A 9,031-nucleotide genomic window follows, 5' to 3' on the forward strand; every position below is an offset into this window, starting at 1 on the left:
CTTCCTGGCAGATTAAAACTGTGTGCCGGACCGAGACTCGAACTCGGGACCTTTGCCTTTCGCGGGCAAATGTTTTTTTCTTTGTCTCATTTTGTTCGTTTTCGTTCGTTGCATCCGCCTGGTGCGGACCTCGCAAGACACCCGTTTCAGTTCGTCGTTGATCCATTAACTCAGTTTATTATTATTATTATTATTATTATTATTATTATTATTATTATTATTACAGAGGGCAGCTAAAGCTCTCACCGAACACGCTGAGTTACCATGCCGGCATCAACTGAGCTACCCACGCATGTACTCGCTTCGGCGGTACATATACTAAAATTGGAACGATACAGAGAAGATTAGCATGGCACTGCGCAAGGATGACAAGCAAAATCGTGAAGCGTTCCACGTTTTTGACGCCGGCGTGGTATCTCAGCGTGTTCGGTCAGAGGGTTAGCAGCCCTCAGTAATAAAAAAAACTGAGCTAATCGATCAACAACGAACATAAACGGATGTCGTACGACGTCCGCCCCGAGCAGATTCAACGAACGAAAACGAACAAAATGAGATTAAAAAAAAAGTTGGCAGAGCACTTGTTTGCGAAAGGCCAAGGTACCGAGTTCGAGTCTCGGTCCGGCACACAGTTTTAATCTGCCAGGAAGTTTCGTTTTCTGACCTAGTTGGGGGATTCTTAATAGTAAAAGCGAGAAGGCTAAAACATAATGGAAAGCTTTTGTACTTTCAATAATAAAAAGAAGATGAAGGAAATAAGGAAGTCAGCAGGTGGGCTCCCCATGTGACAGAAAACTTCGCACCCACGGCTGACGCACCCATGATCCGTTAGTCAACAGCGCCCACTATTCATCAGAGTGCGACACCCAGAAAAGAAAATTGGGTGTGGGAGAAAGGAGGCGAATCCAATCCCCCCCTGTCTTCTAATCACCCCAAGTGATAAGATAAATGAAACAGAAGGCTGTTCAAAGAGGTAGGGTCGGAGATCCCCCAGACCTAGCACACAGCACCAGACGCCGCTTCCCAACCACACTGCCCTTGTACCGGACGCAGATTAAAACCTCATAACTGAGAATAAAATCCACCTTCACAGAGAAAATAGAATATAGCACAGAGGGCCAGAAGGATGGGGAATTCCGTCAAGATATGAGCTATTATCTTTAAGGCTCCATGGTTTCAATGTGGAGGTGTCACGTTACACAAAGGAACGTTACGGGTCAATCTGGTACGATCGATGCGGAGACGACACAGGACTACGGTTTCCTTCCGCGGGAAGCGCAAGTAAGAACAGAGCACCTTGCTGGAGTAATCTCCTTGACTGTGCGGAGTTTATTAGATGGGGCAGTAGCCAACCAGATGTCGTGCTACGAGATGAAGGTGCAGATCAAAGGGGAGGGAGGAAAGATGTGTCATTGGAGTTTCCATTCAAAATCCAAAGTCACCAGATAGAGTGTCATCTGTGTAGCTTTTCTAACTAATACTTCAATGCTTCTGTACAAAACTCTTACACTTTTTACACCAAATATATTGACGGTTCAGTTCTTCCTTCTGTCTTTATTTTCATTTTATTTAACATTAAAATCAGCGACTCTTGTGTTGGAACCCAAGGTTTCTATCTGAAAAAATCGACCACATACAAAAAAGTTCTTTTTCAGAAACTTATTTTAAAGTCGTACGCAAATGCGGTTTTAAACGTCAAATTCCCCTATGTTGTTTTCTTCGTAAATCGGAAGTACGATAAAATCGTACTGGGCAAAGGCTACCTAACTTTTAAGGTAGCACTATTTCGCGTATATATTTTTAGTTCGCAAGTTGTGTCTTTTTCGTCAACAAGGAAACGCAGATAAGTTCTCGTAACACACAAATGAAATGCAATTGAAGTAAAATAAAGTCAAAGTGTGGTGGTAAAATCGATCTAGTCGTTAAAATGGGTTTTGTTTCGTTTTTCACGCTGCAAATGGTGGGATGAGTGGCGAGAAAGGGAGAGGGAGAGGGAGAGAGGAGAGAGGAGAGGGAAAGGGAAGAGAAATGATACGTGAGAGACGATAGTATAGCCATCTAGCGGGATTGAGGACGACACGATAAAGAGATCACGGAACAGAGACGAGAGTGATGTCCGAGTGAGTGTGAAAACCCAAACAGCGCCAGTGAGTTTCTTTTAATGGGCTACGTAGATGTAGTTATTAAAACGACATTCATTCTTTGGTGTTGCTAGGTAACAGACGAGCTGCTGTTCTGGACTTTTCTAAAATAAGAAGAGATTAGGCTCTGAGCTAATGGACATGAGAAAGGATCTTATTTCGAGACTGTAAAAGGAAATAAGGAAGACCCCAAAATATTGTAACCGAAGTTGCATTTCAGTCTAAAAGGCAATACAGAATATGTAAACTACATGATTACTCTGCAAGTCAGAAGTAAGTGACAGGTTCATCGAACCACCTTCAAGCTATTTCTCTATTCCACTATCGAGCTGCGCAACGGAGAAACGAACACTTAAATCTTTCAGTACGTGCTCTGATCTCTCTTATTTTATTATTATGATCATTCCTCCTTATGTAGGTCGTCGTCAAAAAACTATTTTCACATACTGAGCAAAACGTTGGTTACTGAAATTCCATAAAGGGTCCTACCGCAACGAAAATCGCCTTTGTTTTAATAATTGCCATCCTAAACTGGCGTATCATATCCGTTGCAGTTTCACCCATATTTTGCGATACTATAAAACGAGCTGCCTTTTTTTTAACTTTCTCAATGTCCTCTGTCAGGCCTACCTGATGCGAATCGCACACCGCACAGCAATAATCCAAGAGAGGGAGGGCAAGCAGTCTCTTTCGTAGACCTGTTGCATTTCCAAGAGTTCTGCTAATAAATAGAAGTCTTCGGTTTGCTTTCCCCACAATATTACGAATGTGATCACTACAATTTCAGTTATTCGTAATTTTAATCCCTAAGTATTTCGTTGAATTTACAGCCTTTAGATTTATTTGATTTATCGTGTAACCGAAATTCAGCAGATTCCTTGTAGAACTCACAGTGCTGTATTGAGAGTCATCTGTAGCTTTTCGCACCATACACATAACTTGTCAAAATAATTTTGCAAATTTGTTTTGATCATTTGATGACTTTACAAGATGGCAAATGATAGCACCGTGCCTGCCCGTGTGGCCGAGCGGTTCTAGGCGCTTCAGTCTGGAACCGCGCGACCGCTACGGTCGCAGGTTTGAATCCTGCCTCGGCCACGGATGTGTGTATGTCCTTAGGTTAGTTAGGTTTAATTAGTTCGAAGTTCTAGGGGACTGATAACATCAGATGTTAAGTCCCATAGTCCTCAGAGCCATTTGAACTTACTTTCGTTTTTTTTTTAAGCACCGTCTGCAAACAATCTCAGGGGACCGCTCAGATTGGAAATATTTATGGCCTTTTCATTAACAGATTGCAGTCTGCCAAAAGATTTTAATTACAGTTTTATCAAGTAATATCTCTAGGGCGTTACTGTTGGTGTAACTTATTGCAAATCGGACCACACTGAACATATTTAGGACTGGTTACGTCTCTATTTTCAGAAATGAGAATAGCCTGTTATCTATTCACCAAGTAAATAAAAATACATTTCACAAGACTTGATCGCAGGTTTCACTTGAACTTTGATAGTGGCGATTGATCCGTGGTATTCTGGCCACCTAGCCATGTGAAGCAGGAGATGCGGAGAACGCCCTCCAAAAATTTAGATATGTGTTGTTTTTCTACAATCAGTGGAGTGCAGCTTATCACGCTATAGAACTGCAAAAGCAGAAGAGTACGTCTCACGAAACGCACCACTTAACTTCACTGTTCATACCCTTGCCAACAGCAGGTCTTGGCACAATATCCGGGAGACCGAATTTTAAACTGTTCACTACATAAAGTATTTAGCTCGCCTCACGGGCGAGGTCCGATACACGCGTGTTTCGTGCACTAGCAAACTCCAAAGAAATTCCAGCCGAGGTCGGTTTCCGGAAATTATGTTGGGCGCTTTGGCTGCCGCTGGCCGTTAACGCAGGCAGTAATTGGCTGTCAGCGTGGACCAATCAGCGCGCAGACGCACAATAGGCGCTGTGACCAGCCCTGAAACGCCAATTTCCCGCCCTGCAGGCAGCCGACTCCACTGATTGGCAGTACACTGCTCCGGAGACGCAGCCGCTACGTTCCAGGCACACGCCGTGACCAAAATAATTCATCGTCTTATTCATGATTCATTGAAACGAGCGCGCAATGTGGCTCAGAATTAAGTGCAAGGTAGCCATCGAACGCCACTAACCGGAAACTGCAAACCATACCGCTACAAGTTTATACATGAGGAGGACACTGCGTTGGGATCACAGATTTATTTCAAGCATTGTACACCTTTAGTAGACCATTAAAAGAACATGATGTGCGAGTAGTAAGGTGCGGTACTCTGATAACTGCGAGAAAATCGCAAGAGAAGTTTTACGCGTCTGTTATGTAACTGATATATTTATGTGCGCGCAGATGCTGGACGTTAGAGCTCAAGGTGATGGAAGTGGTTAGCGTTCGAGGTACGTTAAGACTACCGTGTATGAGGCGACGGTTCGACTCCTGCTCACATTTAATTTTTAATCCATATTTTTTTCATCACTGGTCATATTATTTAGTTTACATAACGTTTGAGAGGTAATATAATTTTTTTTAAAAAAACACGTGTATTTGCATGAGGTCTTAGAGAATTTGACAACTTACTATTTTTAATTAAACTTAATTAGAACAAACATATCTATAACTGTTGTTGTTGTGGTCTTCAGTCCAAAGACTATTTTGATGCAGCTCTCCATAATACACTATCCTCAGCAAGATTCTTCATTTTCGAGTAACTATTGCAACCTACATTCTTTTGAATCTGCTAAGTGTATTAATATTTTTGTCTCTCTCTACAATTTTTATTCTCCACGCTTCCCTCCAGTACTGAACTACCGACAACTAAATGAAGAAACACGTGGAATTTTCCTGAAAATATATGCCTGTCGTTATATGCGAAATCCCTTATACATGCAATCGGATAAGGTGCCCGCTAATACTTTCCACCTCAACGTTTCGAACTGCAGACTCGGAGGCAGGCCCCATTTGTCAGTTAACCTGCGTAGCGGCGAGACGTTGCTAATGTGACAAGAACGAATAGCGTAGGTGCAAATTTTATTAATATTACAGAATTTACACTTGAACTACAAAACTGAAGGCGAAGAATCGCCTCATACACATTCGTCTTACGAAGCTCTAACGCTAACCGCTTGACCACTAAGAACACTAACGTCTGGCCCCTGAGCATCAGTTAGACACTGAAGAGCCAAAGAAACTGGTACACCTGCCTAATATCGCGTAGGGCCTCCGGGAGCACGCACAAGTGCCGCAACGCTACATGGCATACATTCGACTAATGACTGAAGTATGCTCGTGGGAACTAACACCATGAATCCTAAAGGGCTGGCCATAAATCCGTAAGAGTACGAGGGGCTGGAGAACTCTTCTAAACAGCATGTTGCAAGGCATCCCAGGTATAATCAATAACGTTCACGTATTGGGGAGTCTGATGGCCAGCATGTGTTCAAACGCAGAAGTGTTCCTGGAGCCACTCTGTAGCAGTTATGGACGTGTGGGGTGTCGCACTTTCTGCTGGAATTGCCCAAGTCTGTCGGAATGCGCAATGAACATGAATGGATACAGGTTATCATAAAGGAAGCTTACGCACGTGTCACCTGTCAGAGTCGTATCTAAACGTATCAGTGGTCCCATATCACTCCAACTGCAAACGCCCCACTCCATTACAGAGCCTCCACCAGCGTCCCCTGCTAACATGAAGGGTCCATGGAGGCATCAGCTTGCCTCGATACCCGTACATGTCCATCCACTCGGTACAATTTGAAACGAGACTCGTCCGACCAGGGAGCATGTTTCCAGTCATCAACAGTCCAATGTCGGTGATAACGGGCCCAGGCGCGGCCTAAAGCTTCGTGTCGTTTAGTCATCGAGGGTACACAAGTGCGCCTTCGGCTCCGAAAGCCCATTCGTTGAATGGTTCACAGGCTAACGCTCGTCGATGGCCCAGGATTGGAATCTGCATCAATTTGCGGATGGGTTGCACTTCTGTCACGTTGAACGATTCTCTTCAGTCGTCGTTGGTCGCGTTATTGCAGGATCTTTTTTCCGGCCGCAGCGATGTCGGAGATTTGGCGTGTTACCGAATTGATTATATTCACGGTACACTCGTGAAATGGCCGTACGGGGAAATCCCCACTTCGTCGCTACCTCGGAGATGTATCCCATCGCGCGTGGGCCGACTATAACACCACTTTCCAATGGCTCTTAATACTATGGGACTTAACATTTGAGGTCATCAGTCCCCTAGAACTTAGAACTACTTAAACCTAACTAACCTAAGGACCTCACACACATCCATGTTCGAGGCAGGATTCGAACCTGCGACCGTAGCGGTCGCGCGGTTCCAGACTGAAGCGCCTAGAACCGCTCGGCCACACGGGCAGGCACGGTGCTATCATTTGCCATCTTGTAAAGTCATCAAATGATCAAAACAAATTTGCAAAATTATTTTGACAAGTTATGTGTATGGTGGGAAAAGCTACAGATGACTCTCAATACAGCACTGTGAGTTCTACAAGGAATCTGCTGAATTTCGGTTACACGATAAATCAAATAAATCTAAAGGCTGTAAATTCAACGAAATACTTAGGGATTAAAATTACGAATAACTGAAATTGTAGTGATCACATTCGTAATATTGTCGCGGTCGCGCTGTTTCAGACTAAAGCGCCTAGAACCGCTCGGCCATACCGGTCGGCACACCACGTTCAAACTCACTTAAATCTTGATAACCTGCCATTGTAGTAGCAGTGACCGATTAAACAACTACGCCAGACACTTGTTTATGTAGGGGTTGCCGACCGCAGCACAGTATTCTGTCTGTTTAAATATCTCTGTGTTTGAAAACTCACGGCTAGACCAGTTTCTTTCGCGCTTCAGTGTATAATAGACGCGTAAAGTTTCTGTTGCGATATTCTCGGAACTGCCACACTAGCACACCTTACTACTTTCACGTTAGGTTGTTTTGCTGGCCTAATGAAGTTGTACAAAGCTTGGAATAAATCCTTGATCTCAATGTCGTGGCCTCCCCTTGTAAGATCGAGAATTTTAATTTTCCCCTTTGATGTTCGAATGTCCCATGGAATCGTCCGTTGTACATCGATACAAGATATCTAAGAAAGGGAGGAAACTGTCTATTCAGGCAAGTCGCGATATGGACTAGAGTAACGTACTCCTTATATAAACTTTTATGTCTCTGGGATTCAGTTTTCAGGGACTCTATGAAATACGTTTGACGAGCGATTTAATTTATTGTGATGGTGGTTTCAACCTCGACAAGGTGTGGAATCTCCCACTGCCGATAGTTAATTCTCACTGCCAATAGTAATAGTCCTCTGTCGACCAGACTTTGTGGCTACATCCATTAAAAGGGGGAGCTACTTTAGCATGTATCTCTGTCGCCTTGTGCTGTCTTTCTTCCACTGATTTATAGTGTACGCATGCGCAACTGACTTAGCCTGCAGGTATAGAGGGTGAGACAGCGAAGACAGGCCACCTCAGATATATCCAGAAAGAATAAATAGATCGAGTCGCGGTTTTCACCAGTTATTCAGACTTTATGACGAAGTTTTCTGGTTTTCGAAAGTAATTTTTATCGTTTATAGTCGCTAAATTACGACACGTATTTGTTTCTTTTTCTAGGGAACCTACATATTTTTTTCTGGCATCTGCAAGAAGCTTCTAAGAGAAATTTAACGCCGTAACATCAGACCCTGGTAAGAAAAATGACAAGTTAAAAAATGATAATCTTTAGTCCATGTCATTGAAAAATACGAATCAAGTGTCCCAACATGCACGAAAACCGTCACATATCTATCACTGGAGGGCAGTTGCGTCAGTTTTGTTGTAGGCTGCTTCTCGATTCGCCATGGCAAGAACAGTGTCACTTCAGCGTTACTACCGGCTAGTTTGCGTGGGTCATTCAAGAAGAGCGGCACAGTGAGTAACAAAATTTTTCATATTTAAAGTAAGCTGAGTGTAACTTTTAATATCACTCATTATTCCAATTTCTGTGTTTACACAGAGACTTTATTTTACGTACTATCTGTTTCAAACATCCATGCATGTCTGATGGAACAGACAGTTTTCACTATTACAGCCGTCGTAAATATTACGAAATTTCATGCGCTGCAGCGTAAAAGGAGAAAATGGAAGTTTCTGGCATAAGAAAAGTTAATATTGCATCCCTTTACTCGGCGGAGAGTATTCCTACATTATGTAAGCCGATTTACGATTCCATGTTCTCGTAAATAGTTTTCTTTAAATTGTATTCAACTGATGTTCCTTATTAAATTATACTAGTTTTCAAAAACTATAATTTTACGTTTTGTATCCTTCTAAAAAACGATTTTAACTTAATTTTTATTTTTTATCCTAACTGAAGTAATAATTTTGCCTGATGGACGTTCAAGTGTCGTATTACATTAAAGTAATTAAAAAAACTATATGTATTTGGGTTGGAAATGTGGCAAAAGTATTGCATTAGTGGTCATAAGAAAAACGAAGATTATAGAAAAGCAAGCTAAGTGACAACTGAACTAATTTATAACTACCCGAGAACACCCCACATTCGACAAGAACACTATTACAAGTCCATATTATTGCTGTAGAGAATGTAATGGAATTTACTGCCAAAATTATTGCTTGAGATTTAAGGCAAGCTTATGCTATTTCACTGTAAGTTTTACAGATTTCTTTAAGCCGATTTTTCTCAAGTGCTGCATTTGTCAGTTGTGTCACTGTTCCCGTATGTATGGGGCTTGATCAAATACTATCAAATAGCGCCGTAAATAATCGCCTTGCCGTCAGAAGAAGAGGTTCTGCAAACGTCTGCTGTATTACACCGAATGTATTCGAACACCCAGCTGAGTTACGGTTCGTGTGG

At 42.5% G+C, this 9,031-nt stretch overlaps 1 non-coding gene across 1 annotated transcript; it reads left to right on the plus strand.

Moving 5' to 3' along the window:
- The first annotated feature begins 294 nt into the window (after positions 1 to 294).
- On the plus strand, positions 295 to 400 carry LOC126282680 (U6 spliceosomal RNA). Its single transcript, XR_007551367.1, has one exon. It is a non-coding gene; the product is annotated as a U6 spliceosomal RNA (small nuclear RNA).
- The last annotated feature ends 8,631 nt before the right edge of the window (positions 401 to 9,031 follow it).

The sequence above is a fragment of the Schistocerca gregaria genome, chromosome 7 (genome assembly GCF_023897955.1).
Source record: "Schistocerca gregaria isolate iqSchGreg1 chromosome 7, iqSchGreg1.2, whole genome shotgun sequence".
NCBI lineage: Eukaryota > Metazoa > Arthropoda > Insecta > Orthoptera > Acrididae > Schistocerca > Schistocerca gregaria.